This window comes from Trachypithecus francoisi, unplaced genomic scaffold, assembly GCF_009764315.1.
Source record: "Trachypithecus francoisi isolate TF-2019V2 unplaced genomic scaffold, Tfra_2.0 Lachesis_group17, whole genome shotgun sequence".
NCBI lineage: Eukaryota > Metazoa > Chordata > Mammalia > Primates > Cercopithecidae > Trachypithecus > Trachypithecus francoisi.
In genome coordinates this window covers 69,605,636-69,616,203 of record NW_022681462.1, presented here as the reverse complement: position 1 = coordinate 69,616,203, position 10,568 = coordinate 69,605,636, and the positions used below count along the sequence as shown (strand labels likewise).

At 44.2% G+C, this 10,568-nt stretch overlaps 1 long non-coding RNA gene across 1 annotated transcript; it reads left to right on the top strand.

The window, feature by feature from the left end:
• Positions 1 to 577: 577 nt before the first annotated feature.
• LOC117062446 lies at positions 578 to 9,982 on the top strand. The gene is made up of 3 exons (XR_004428378.1): positions 578 to 883; positions 6,961 to 7,052; positions 9,653 to 9,982. It is a non-coding gene; the product is annotated as an uncharacterized LOC117062446 (long non-coding RNA).
• The last annotated feature ends 586 nt before the right edge of the window (positions 9,983 to 10,568 follow it).

Genomic DNA, 10,568 nt, shown 5'->3' with positions numbered 1-10,568 from the left:
AGAGTGAGATCCTGTCTCAAAAAAAAAAAAAAAAAAAAAAAAGAAATCAAATTAATCCTAATTTAAATATATTAAAATCCATTATGGGTCACATTCAAGCATAGCCAAAGTGGAAAGCTAGACAATGCCAAGTGTTGATAAGGTTGTGGAGCAACTGGACCTCTCATGCATCAACAATGGGAGAATAAAATGATAAAATCACTGTGGAAAACTGTTTGGTAATGTCTATGAATACACGGATATCCTATAATCCAGCAATTCTAACCCTGGACTTATTTATTTTTATTTATTTATTTTTTGAGACGGAGTCTCGCTCTGTCGCCCAGGCTGGAGTGCAGTGGCGTGATCTTGGCTCACTGCAAGCTCCACCTCCCGGGTTCACATCATTCTCCTGCCTCAGCCTCCCGAGTAGCTGGGACTACAGGCGCCCGCCACCACGCCCGGCTAATTTTTTTGTATTTTAGTAGAGACGAGGTTTCACTGTGTTAGCCAGGATGGTCTTGATCTCCTGACCTCGTGATCCACCCGTCTCGGCCTCCCAAAGTGCTGGGATTACAGGCGTGAGCCACCGCGCCCGGCTAGCCCTGGATTTATATCCAGCTGAAATCCTTATATCTTTTCACCAAAAGATATAAGGAATGGTCATAGCAGCTCTAGTCATAATAGAGCCAAAGTGAAAACAAGCCAAATGCTTATCAATAGTAGAATGGATATGTAGCATATTTAGACAGTAAGATAACGCAGGGTAGTGAGAATAAACAAAACTATAGCTACAAGCAACAATATGAATGAGTCTCACCAACATCATGTGGAACAAAAGAAGCCAGACCAAAAAGGCTGACAATATATTACGTGATTCCATGTATATAACGCTTAGAAGCAGGTAAAATAATTCATTGTAGTAGGACTCAGGATAGGGGTTACCTTTCCTCGAGGATGGTATTTATTAAAATGAGGCAAAAGGAGAACTCTGAGGTCTTGATTTCTTGATTTAGGAGCTGCTTATATGGTTGAGTTCACTTTGCGAAAATTCATTGAGCTCTATATGAGTTGCACCCTTTTTTATATATGTTATTTATCAATTAAAAATCCATAGAAGGGTCACATTCAGGTATTACAAATGCATCCATATTTCTTCAAAGATTTATGTTAATAGACTGAGCACAGTGGCTCACACCTGTAATCCCAGCATTTTGGGAGGCCAAGGCAGGCAGATCACCTGAGATCAGGAGTTTGAGGCCAGCTTTGCCAACATGGTGAGACCCTGTCTCTACTAAAAATACAAAAATTAGCCAGATGTGGTGGTACATGCCTGTAGTCTCAGCTACTTGGAAGGCTGAGTTGGGAGAATCACTTGAACCTGGGAGGCGGAGGTAGCAGTGAGCCAAGATCGCACCACTGTGCTCCAGCCCGGGTGACAGAGTGAGACTCCTCTAAAAAAAAAAAAAAAAAAGATTTCTGTTAGTGGAGAATTGAAGCCCAGACAAGCTGTGGAAATTGACTTCCAATAGTCTTTGACTAGGACCAGGAATTTCATGCTTCCTAACTCCCTGTTCTATCACTGATTCTCTAGGCAATTTTAGAAAAACATTATTCCTGTTATTATTCCTATTACCTCTATTTCTAAAAATAGTGAAGTTAGCTCTCATTCTTCATTCATCATCATCAGATTTGCCTTTAAGGTGAAATATGTGAAATTGTGCTGCAGTCAATGCTTTTGACATTAAAGCAAAATGACAAAGTCTCTCACCATTTTCATGACAGGTGACAAAGCACTGCACTGAGGGAGTGTGTTATTATCGTCCAACCTCAATCGTTATCATTAGCTCATAAATAGCCTGACTGGTAAACCACAAGTGAAGTCTGGGCTCTCTGTCATAAACCTTCATATGGAACCCAAGCTCTCTTTTCCTTCTTTCTGAGAGAGAGGTGCTATCTCATACCTTACATGGATGAATTATTTTGTTTTAAGGAGCCAGGAGAAATAACAAGATTTAGAAATAGGAGACCGAATGAGAAAAGAGCTGGTCTTGACAGAAGAAGACTGCTGCTGTCACTTATTGGCTGGAAAACTTTGGATAAGCCATCCCACCTCAATTTACTTAATTTGTTTTAAAGATGAGTCGCAATTTACTCATCTTTAAAACAGGGACATTAACAACCCCTCTCCTCCTTAACTCATTGGTTGTTTTAAGGTGGAAATGAGACTACGTATGTAAAAGTCTTTTGAAAACTAAAAAGTAAAAAGTACAGATGCAAAATATTATAATTATGTAAGAGTGCTGTCAGTGAACTCTATTGGAGTCCTTAAAAAATGAGTGTCCATGGCTGGGTGCAATGGCTCACTCCTGTAATACCAGCACTTTGGGAGGCCGAGGTGTGAGGATCACCTGGGATCGGCAGATTGAGACCAGTCTGGTGAACATGGTGAAACCCCGTCTCTACTAAAAAATACAAAATTAGCCAGGCATGGTGGTGCATGCCTGTAATCCCAGCTACTTGGGAGGCTGAGGCAGGAGAATCGCTTGAATCCGGGAGGCAAAGGTTGCAGTGAACTGAGATCGCGCCATTGCACTTCAGTCTAGGCAACAAGAGCAAAACTCCACCTCAAAAAAAAAAAAAAAAAAAAAAAAAGAGTGTCCATGGTCAGGCACAGTGGCTCATGCCTGTAATTCCAGCACTTTGGGAGGCCGAGACAGGAGGATCATGAGGTCAGGAGTTCGAGATCAGCCTGACCAACATGGTGAAACCCCATCTCTACTAAAAATACAAAAATTAGCTGGGCGTGGTGGCACATGCCTGTAATCCCAGCTACTCAAGAGGCTGAGGCAGAGGAATTGCTTAAACCCGGGAGGTGGAGGTTGGAGTGAGCCGAGATCATGACACTGCAGTCCAGCCTGGGTGACAGAGCGAGACTCCGTCTCAAAAGTAAAGAAAATAGAGCACAGCAGTGCAATAGAAAGGGTCTAGAAGTTTCCTTAGGTTGGGTGATCAGGGAAGTTCTCCTTGAGAACCTCTGAGAAGGTGGAAGCATGTGAGCTACATCTTGAATATGATAATGAAATTCTGGGGAAACAGTGCTCCAAGCAAAGGGAAGAGCAGATGCAAAGATGCTGAGATGGTGGGAGGCTGAGGCGGGCAGATCACCTAAGATCAGGAGCTCGAGACCAGCCTGATCAACATGGTGAAATTCTCGTCTCTACTAAAAATACAAAAATTAGCAGGGCATGGTGGCAGTTTCCTGTAATCCCAGCTACTCGGGGATCGATAAAAATGCTCAGGTTAAGATAAAAGATTGTGGAGGCCAAAGTTCCTTTAAGGTCTTACAGTGGCTGTCCTTAGAGACAATAGATGAGAAATGTTTCCTATTCAGACCTTTAAAAGGTGCTAGATTTTTAGTTAATCTCTTTAGGATTGGGAGGGCCTTTAGGATTGGGAGATTCTTTACAGATGCAAATTTCCCCCCACAAAGGACAGCTTTGCAGGGCCATTTTGGTGCGGTGGCTCATGCCTGTAACCACAGCACCTTGGGAGGCCAAGGCAGGCAGATCACTTGAGGTCAGGAGTTTGAGACCAGCCTGGCCAACATGGTGAAAACTCAACCAATTGTCAACCAGAAAATGTTTAAATTTACCTACAGCATTTTTCAAATGTATTTGATTGATGTCTCATACCTCCCTAAAATGTATAAAACCAAGCTGTGCCCCGACCATCTTGGGCACATATTCTCAGGACCTCCTGGGGGCTGTGTCACGGGCTCTGGTCACTTATATTTGGCTCAGAGTAAATATCTTCAAATATTTTTCAGTTTGACTCTTGTTGTCAATACAACTCACTATAACATAGAATCAGTGGGAGCCCTGAGCTTGTTTTCCTGCAACTAGATGGTCCCATCTGGGGATGATAGGAGAGAGTGACAGATCATCAGGCATTAGATTCTCATAAAAAGTGTGCAACCTAGATCCCTCACATGCACGGTTCACAATATCATTCACACTCCTACGAGAATCTAATGCCACTGCTAACCTAACAGGAGGCAGAGCTCAGGCATAAGGCAAGCAATGGGGAGCAGCTGTAAATAGGGATGAAGCTTCAATCACCCTGCTCACTTCCTGCTGTGTGGCCTGGTTCCTGTGGCCCAAGGGTTGGGGACCCCCAGAGTAGGGAGAGGGTATAGGTAGCAAAGAGGGCACAAGACTAAGACCTATTCATAGCAGAGGAAGAACTAGCAGCAAAAGACTTTTCTCCCAGGGCAATTGCTGTGCAATCATTTAATCAGGCCTGCCTTCAGACTTGCAATATTTTGGAGAAACACCACACAGAGATTCAGAGGTGGCTTCACCGTGAAGCTAATGAAGCATTATCTTCAGGGTGCTTCACTTGTGCAAGCCCCTTCCGAGGCCCTGGGAGGCACTCCAGCTTCTTGTAATCAAATTTTCATTTTTTCTTTAAAAGAACTTTCCCCAAACCTGCCCCTCCACCCCTGAATGTATCCAAATATCATTGCAAATTTCTGGTATCACACCTTCAGCAACAAGTCAGCACCTAGAGGTTTATAAATACGCTTCCTTTGGTAAGCTCAGAGTCCTTGCACCCAGCTCAGAAAGTCTGACACCGACATACATTTCTTTCTTATTTATTTATTTATTTATTGAGACGGAGTTTCGCTCTTGTTGCCCAGGCTGGAGATCAATGGCGCGATCTCAGTTCACCTCAAGCTCTGCCTCCCAGATTCAAGGGTTTGTTCCCTTGGGGAAAACAAAAAACAAACAAAAAAAACTCTTCCTGAAGTCCCAACCAGAGGCAAAGCTTTCCCAGCCCTGTCTCAGGCCATTTGTCTGTCAGGCCTCTGGATGGTGGAGTTGGTCTCAGTGTTTACTAAACAAACCAATGTGGTTATCCCATCAGGATCTGAAAGAGAAAGACAAAAAATTAGCATAAATACAAGGCCACCTATTCAATTAAAGCTGCAAACCAGGGCAGCTAGAAAGCTGAATATAAAACAGTCAGGGAGAGTTTTAATACAAGTGAGTTACATAACTTGAGACATGTTTGAGACTCAAACAAAGGCATTCTTATCTCAAAGTTAAAGGAAGGAAGGAAGGAAGCAACAGTTTCCAAGCACTTTTCTTATAAACTTTCTACCAACAATGAGACTCAGCAGTTGGGAGCTAGCAGCGGTGGGGAGGACAGAAGCCTCCACAGCTAATCCTTCCTTTGGGTTAAGTAGGATGTGGCTCCCTGCTGGTGGTGGAGTCACAGCCTTTCAAAATTATCACCATTTCACAACTCAGGAACTGCTCCAGTTGGAAGCAACCTTTGAGACCATATGGTCAACCCCTTCCTGTTATGGATAAGAAATACCAAAGGTCATTCAGCTAGTTACTACAGAACAGGGGCTAGAACCCTTGTGGTCCAGGCCAGTGCCACTTCCACCCCTGTGCCTGCACCTTCAGACACATTCACAGACCATCTGTCAGCAGCCCACAGGTGGGAGGGCAACTGAGGATACCCCCTCCAACAAATTTGCTGGTGCTAGACTTGACCTTCCTTCCCTGAAGCCTTCCCTTTCTCCCTTTTTCTTTTTTCCTCCTCTCTTCCTTCACACCTCTTTTCTTCTTTGATCTGCAACTATGTCCTCATCCTACTCATGGCATAAAGAGACCCCTAAGCATTGTTTTAATTTGCCAGTGGCACTGGGAGGCATTGGGATCTAGGGACAAAATGCTTCCTCCAGGCCAACTTCTGAAAGAGGTCAACTCCCTCTTCCCCATCTCTTACTTGAGTATCAGTGACAGAACAAGGAGTTAAGAAGCATAGCACTCCTAATCCTAGTCAAAGACTGTTGGAAGTCAACTTTACAGCTCTTGTGGGCTTTAATTCTCTATTAATAGAAATCTTTAAGGAAATGTCGATACATTTGTAGTACTTGAGTGTGACCCTTCTATGAAGGTTTTTACAGAAAACTGTTTCCAACAAAACCTTCTACAAAATAATTACATTTTTGTAGGTTTTTTTTTTTTTTGAGATAGAGTTTCACTCTGTTGCCCAGGCTGAGAGTACAGTGGCACGATCTCAGCTCACTGCAACCTCTGACTCTCGGGTTCAAGCAATTCTTCTGCCTCAGCCTCCTGAGTAGTTGGGATTACAGGCATGCACCACCACACCTGGCTAATTTTTCATTTTTAGTAGAGATGAGGCTTCACCATCTTGGCCAGGCTGGTCTTGAACTCCTGACCTCATGATCCACCCACCTCAGCCTCCCAAAGTGCTGGGATTACAGGTGTGAGCCACCGTGCCCAACTTTTGTAGGTTATTCTTTAAAACTCAACAACTTTCAATCAGACACAAAGTCCTAACAGTGGACATATTAAAAAGAGAAATACACAGAGACAGGACCTTCCTGATCCCCTTTAGGTCATAACTTTGCGCAGTCCAGTCTACTTCATGTGGCTCAAAGGGGAAATTGGACCTGCCCAACACCCCTAGGCCAATGTCAGGGAGCAGAGTCCATTCCTAGTGTCCATCACTTGCCCCGGCAGGGGAACTTTTTTTTCTTTGAGACAGAGTCTCACTCTGTTGTCCAGGCTGGAGTGCAATGGTGCAATTTGGTTCACTGCAACCTCCACCTCCTGGGTTCAAGCAATTATCCTGCCTCAGCCCACCAAATAGTAGCTGGGACTACAGGTGCATGCCATCATGCCTAGCTAATTTTTGTATTTTTAGTAGAGACGGAGTTTCACCATGTTGGCCATGCTGGTCTCAAATGTCTGACCTCAAGTGATCCACCCTCCTCGGCCTCCCAAAGTGTGGGAATTACAGGCGTGAGCTCCTGCACCCGGCCGGGAACTCTTCCTTGAGTATCACTAACATTTCCCATGTTGTGGTCTAAGGTCACGCCTCTGGTGCTGTTCTCCTTGGGGATGTGCAACACTTCTCATACCCTCTCTTTTGTTATAGATGAAGGGGGAAGAAAAAGATAAAACCAAACACAGCTCAGAAATTCTGGCATACAAACGAGAAAAGAACTACTTCTTAGTCACCTGTGCCAGGTAGGTGGGTGGATTATAGATTTAAATCCAGCAGAATGTGGTCCAAACTGGTTCTACAGACAGTGAAGTGGTTCTTTGTTTGGGGGACTTGCTAGACCAGGTTAAAGTTGGAGGCAGGCTCTTCCAGTACTGGTAGGTTCCCAGAAGTGTTGGGATTACACAATCCCTTGCTGGATGTACAGACAGAACTGGCAGGCTCGCTGGAACAGAACAAAGCCATGGGAGAGAAGTTTTTTTTTTTTTCCTGCAACTCTGCCAGCATCCTAAGTATTCTGGCTCTAGATTTGGGGACTTTAAGTGACAAAATGATAGGTCTAAAATGTATTTTGCAGCTCCAAAGAAAATTGTAAGACTCTTTATGGTCTAGAGAATTTTACAAGTCTTAGTTGTGAATAACTGACTTTTCCAAAACCCTGCAACATCAGCAAAGCATGCCACAGAGAATGAAAATGTGCGTTTCTATGGGGCCAGGTCCTGCACAGCTCCATCTCTCTTTCTTGAGCCATGATTGTCTTAAATTTGCATTGAAATAAAGGGCACCAGCATCAAACTGGGTGGCTGTTGCTGGGTTGTTTTGCATTTTTCCATCATCTTATTTGGAAAGCAATGAGACCTTTTTCAATCCTTTGAGCTTCCTCCAAGTGGAATGGTCTTTTAGATCTAGTGTCTTTTGGGGTAACTAATGGGCCCAAGAGAAAACACAGAGTGAGTGTGAGCATGTTTTTAAATTTTCTAGTGCGGTTTTTAGAGCAATTCAAGAATGAAATCTCCCCAGGGTGCCCAACTGCTCTCAGAATGCAAACCCACACAAAGAGCCAGAGAGGGAGAAGGGATGCTTAAAACAGAGAGGGAGGCTCCTCTTCAGGGATTCCAAGGCTTGGGACTGGTGACTTTTTTCTTTTTTCTTTTCTTTTCTTTTTTATTTTTCTGAGACAGAGTCTCGCTCTGTCGCCCAGGCTGGAGTGCAGTGGTACAATCTTGGCTCACCGTAACCTCCGCCTCCCAGGTTCAAGCAATTCTCCTGTCTCAGCCTTCTGAGTAGCTGGGATTACAGGCGCGCACCACTACTGCCCAGCTAATTTTTGTATTTTTGGTAGAGATGGAGTTTCACCATATTGGCCAGGCTATTCTCAAACTCCTGACCTTAGGTGATCCAGCCGTCTCGGCCTCCCAAAGTGCTGGAATTACAGGCATGAGCCACTGCGCCTAGCCAGGCCTGGTGGCTTCTGACTGCACTTCTAGAAGCCACCATCCACCTTTACTGAGTGTAGCCAAAAGAAAGCACCATAGCGCATCTCCATGGTGTTTCCTCATGAATGTTGTTGAATGTTATGCAAGATCATCTTTATGAGTGTTCTCAGGATAAATTTCGTTTTGGTCCTGATACCAAGGATAGACATACTTTTCTTGAGCAATTATGCTACCTTTCAGGATTTTGTAAGATGTGCAAGCAGTCTTCAGAACCCAGCCACATATTGTGGATAGATCCCCACCCAGATCCTAGTTCGAGAGGCCTGATCCCAGCCCAAAAGCAAATCCCTGGATCTGAGTTTCTATTGACATATCATTCATTCAACAATAAATCTTTTTTTTTTTTTTTTTTGGAGACAAGGTCTTACTCTGTTCCCAGGCTGGAATGCAGCAGCATCATAGCTCACGACAGCCTTAGACTCCTGACCTCAAGCAATCCTCCCATCTTGGCCTCCCAAAGTGCTGGGATTACAGAATTGAGCCACTGTGCCCAGCCCATTCAATTAATCTTTCATATGATAAATATATATAAAGTATCTATTATGTGGCAGGAGATATAGTTGTAAACATGACAGGCAAAATAAATCCTTATTTTCACAGAGTTGCAATCTAGGGGGGTTTACTCTGCTGGATGCACTTGAATTTGTAGATATGGTAATGAAATTAGTGAAACCACCTTTGCAAAACATGTAACTGAGGAAATTATGACAGTGAAAGACATCAGACCTAACTGACTCCATCTTGCTTTTTTTTTTTTTTTGAGACAGAGTCTCACTCTGTTGCCCGGGCTGAAGTGCAATGGTTTGATCTCAGCTAACCACAACCCCCGCCCTCCTGGTTTCAAGCAATTCTCCTGCCCCAGCCTCCTGAGTAGCTGGGATTACAGGCATGTGCCACCACACCTGGCTAATTTTATATTTTTAGTAGAGACGGGGTTTCTCCATGTTGGTCAGGCTGGTCTCGAACTCCCGACCTCAGGTGATCCACCTGCCTCGGCCTCCCAAAGTGCTGACATTACAGGCATGAGTCACTGCGCCCAACCTCCACCTTGCTTCTAACCTTTAAGTTGACCGTGTTGATTCCTGGGCATAGGCCGAACTAACGTTGGGAAGGAATTTAGTTTATGGTTCAACTGTGAAACAAAATTGGTAATAGTTCTTTCTGAAAAGACTCACCTCTTGCCTTGGGACCAGTCTGCCTTTGCAGGACTAACAAATTAGCTACAAGTTTAGAAATTATGGTTTAGGGGTCATGTAGCCTCTGGCCATGAGTCTGAACCTCCCCAAATTGCTCCTGGGGATAACATCACTATTGTGAAACCTAAGATCAGTGCTTGAGATATTTTGCAGACCCTGCACTTGATGGATCAGCTGAGACCACTCAGACCATAATCTGGCTCAACCAGTTCTGCGATTCCGCCCAGGAACAGAAGACAGCAAGAAACACTCACTTCAACCCCCTATGATTCCATTTTCAACTGACCAATCAGTACTCCCCACTTCCCAAGCCCCTACCCACCAAACTATCTTTTAAAACTCTGATCCCTGAATGCCTGGGAGACTGATTTGAGTAATAATAAAACTCCGGTTTCCCGTACAGCCAGCTCTGCATGAGTTACTCTTTCTCTATTGCAATTCTCCTGTCTTGACAAAGTGGCTCTGTCTAGGTAGCAGACAAGGTGAACCTGATGGGCAGTTACACTAGCAAATAGCTAAAGTGGAAACCTCAGAAAAAGACTAGAAGACCAAAATGACTAATACACCACAGGTGTGAGTCAGAGTGATCAAGACATTTAGAAAAAATGAAAGAATTATATTCCTATTTGCTGTGTGATCTTGAGCAAATGACAACCTCTTAGTCTCGGTCTCCTTATCTAAAATATGGTGATAGAGACTTACAATGAGAAATAAGTGAGATAATATGAATTAAGCTTTTCACACAGTGCCTGCTCATATCACTTGCTCAATAAATACTGGCTCCTACTACTTTTATCCCAGAAGCACCAAGAGGAGAAGGGCCCTTGGTATGGGCATTTTGACCATATGACCTGTTCAGCCTGGTGTCAGAAATGGGAATGTAGGGAGAAGCAGGGTTGCCATGCCAGGAGGCCATGCCCATGGATGTCACCCAAGTCCTAATATTGCGAATAGAAACCATATCTAGGCTGGACGTGGCGGCTCACACCTGTAATCCCAGCACTTTGGAAGGCTGAGGCAGGTGGATCACCTGAGGTAAAGAGTTTGAGACCAGCCTGCCCAACAGGGC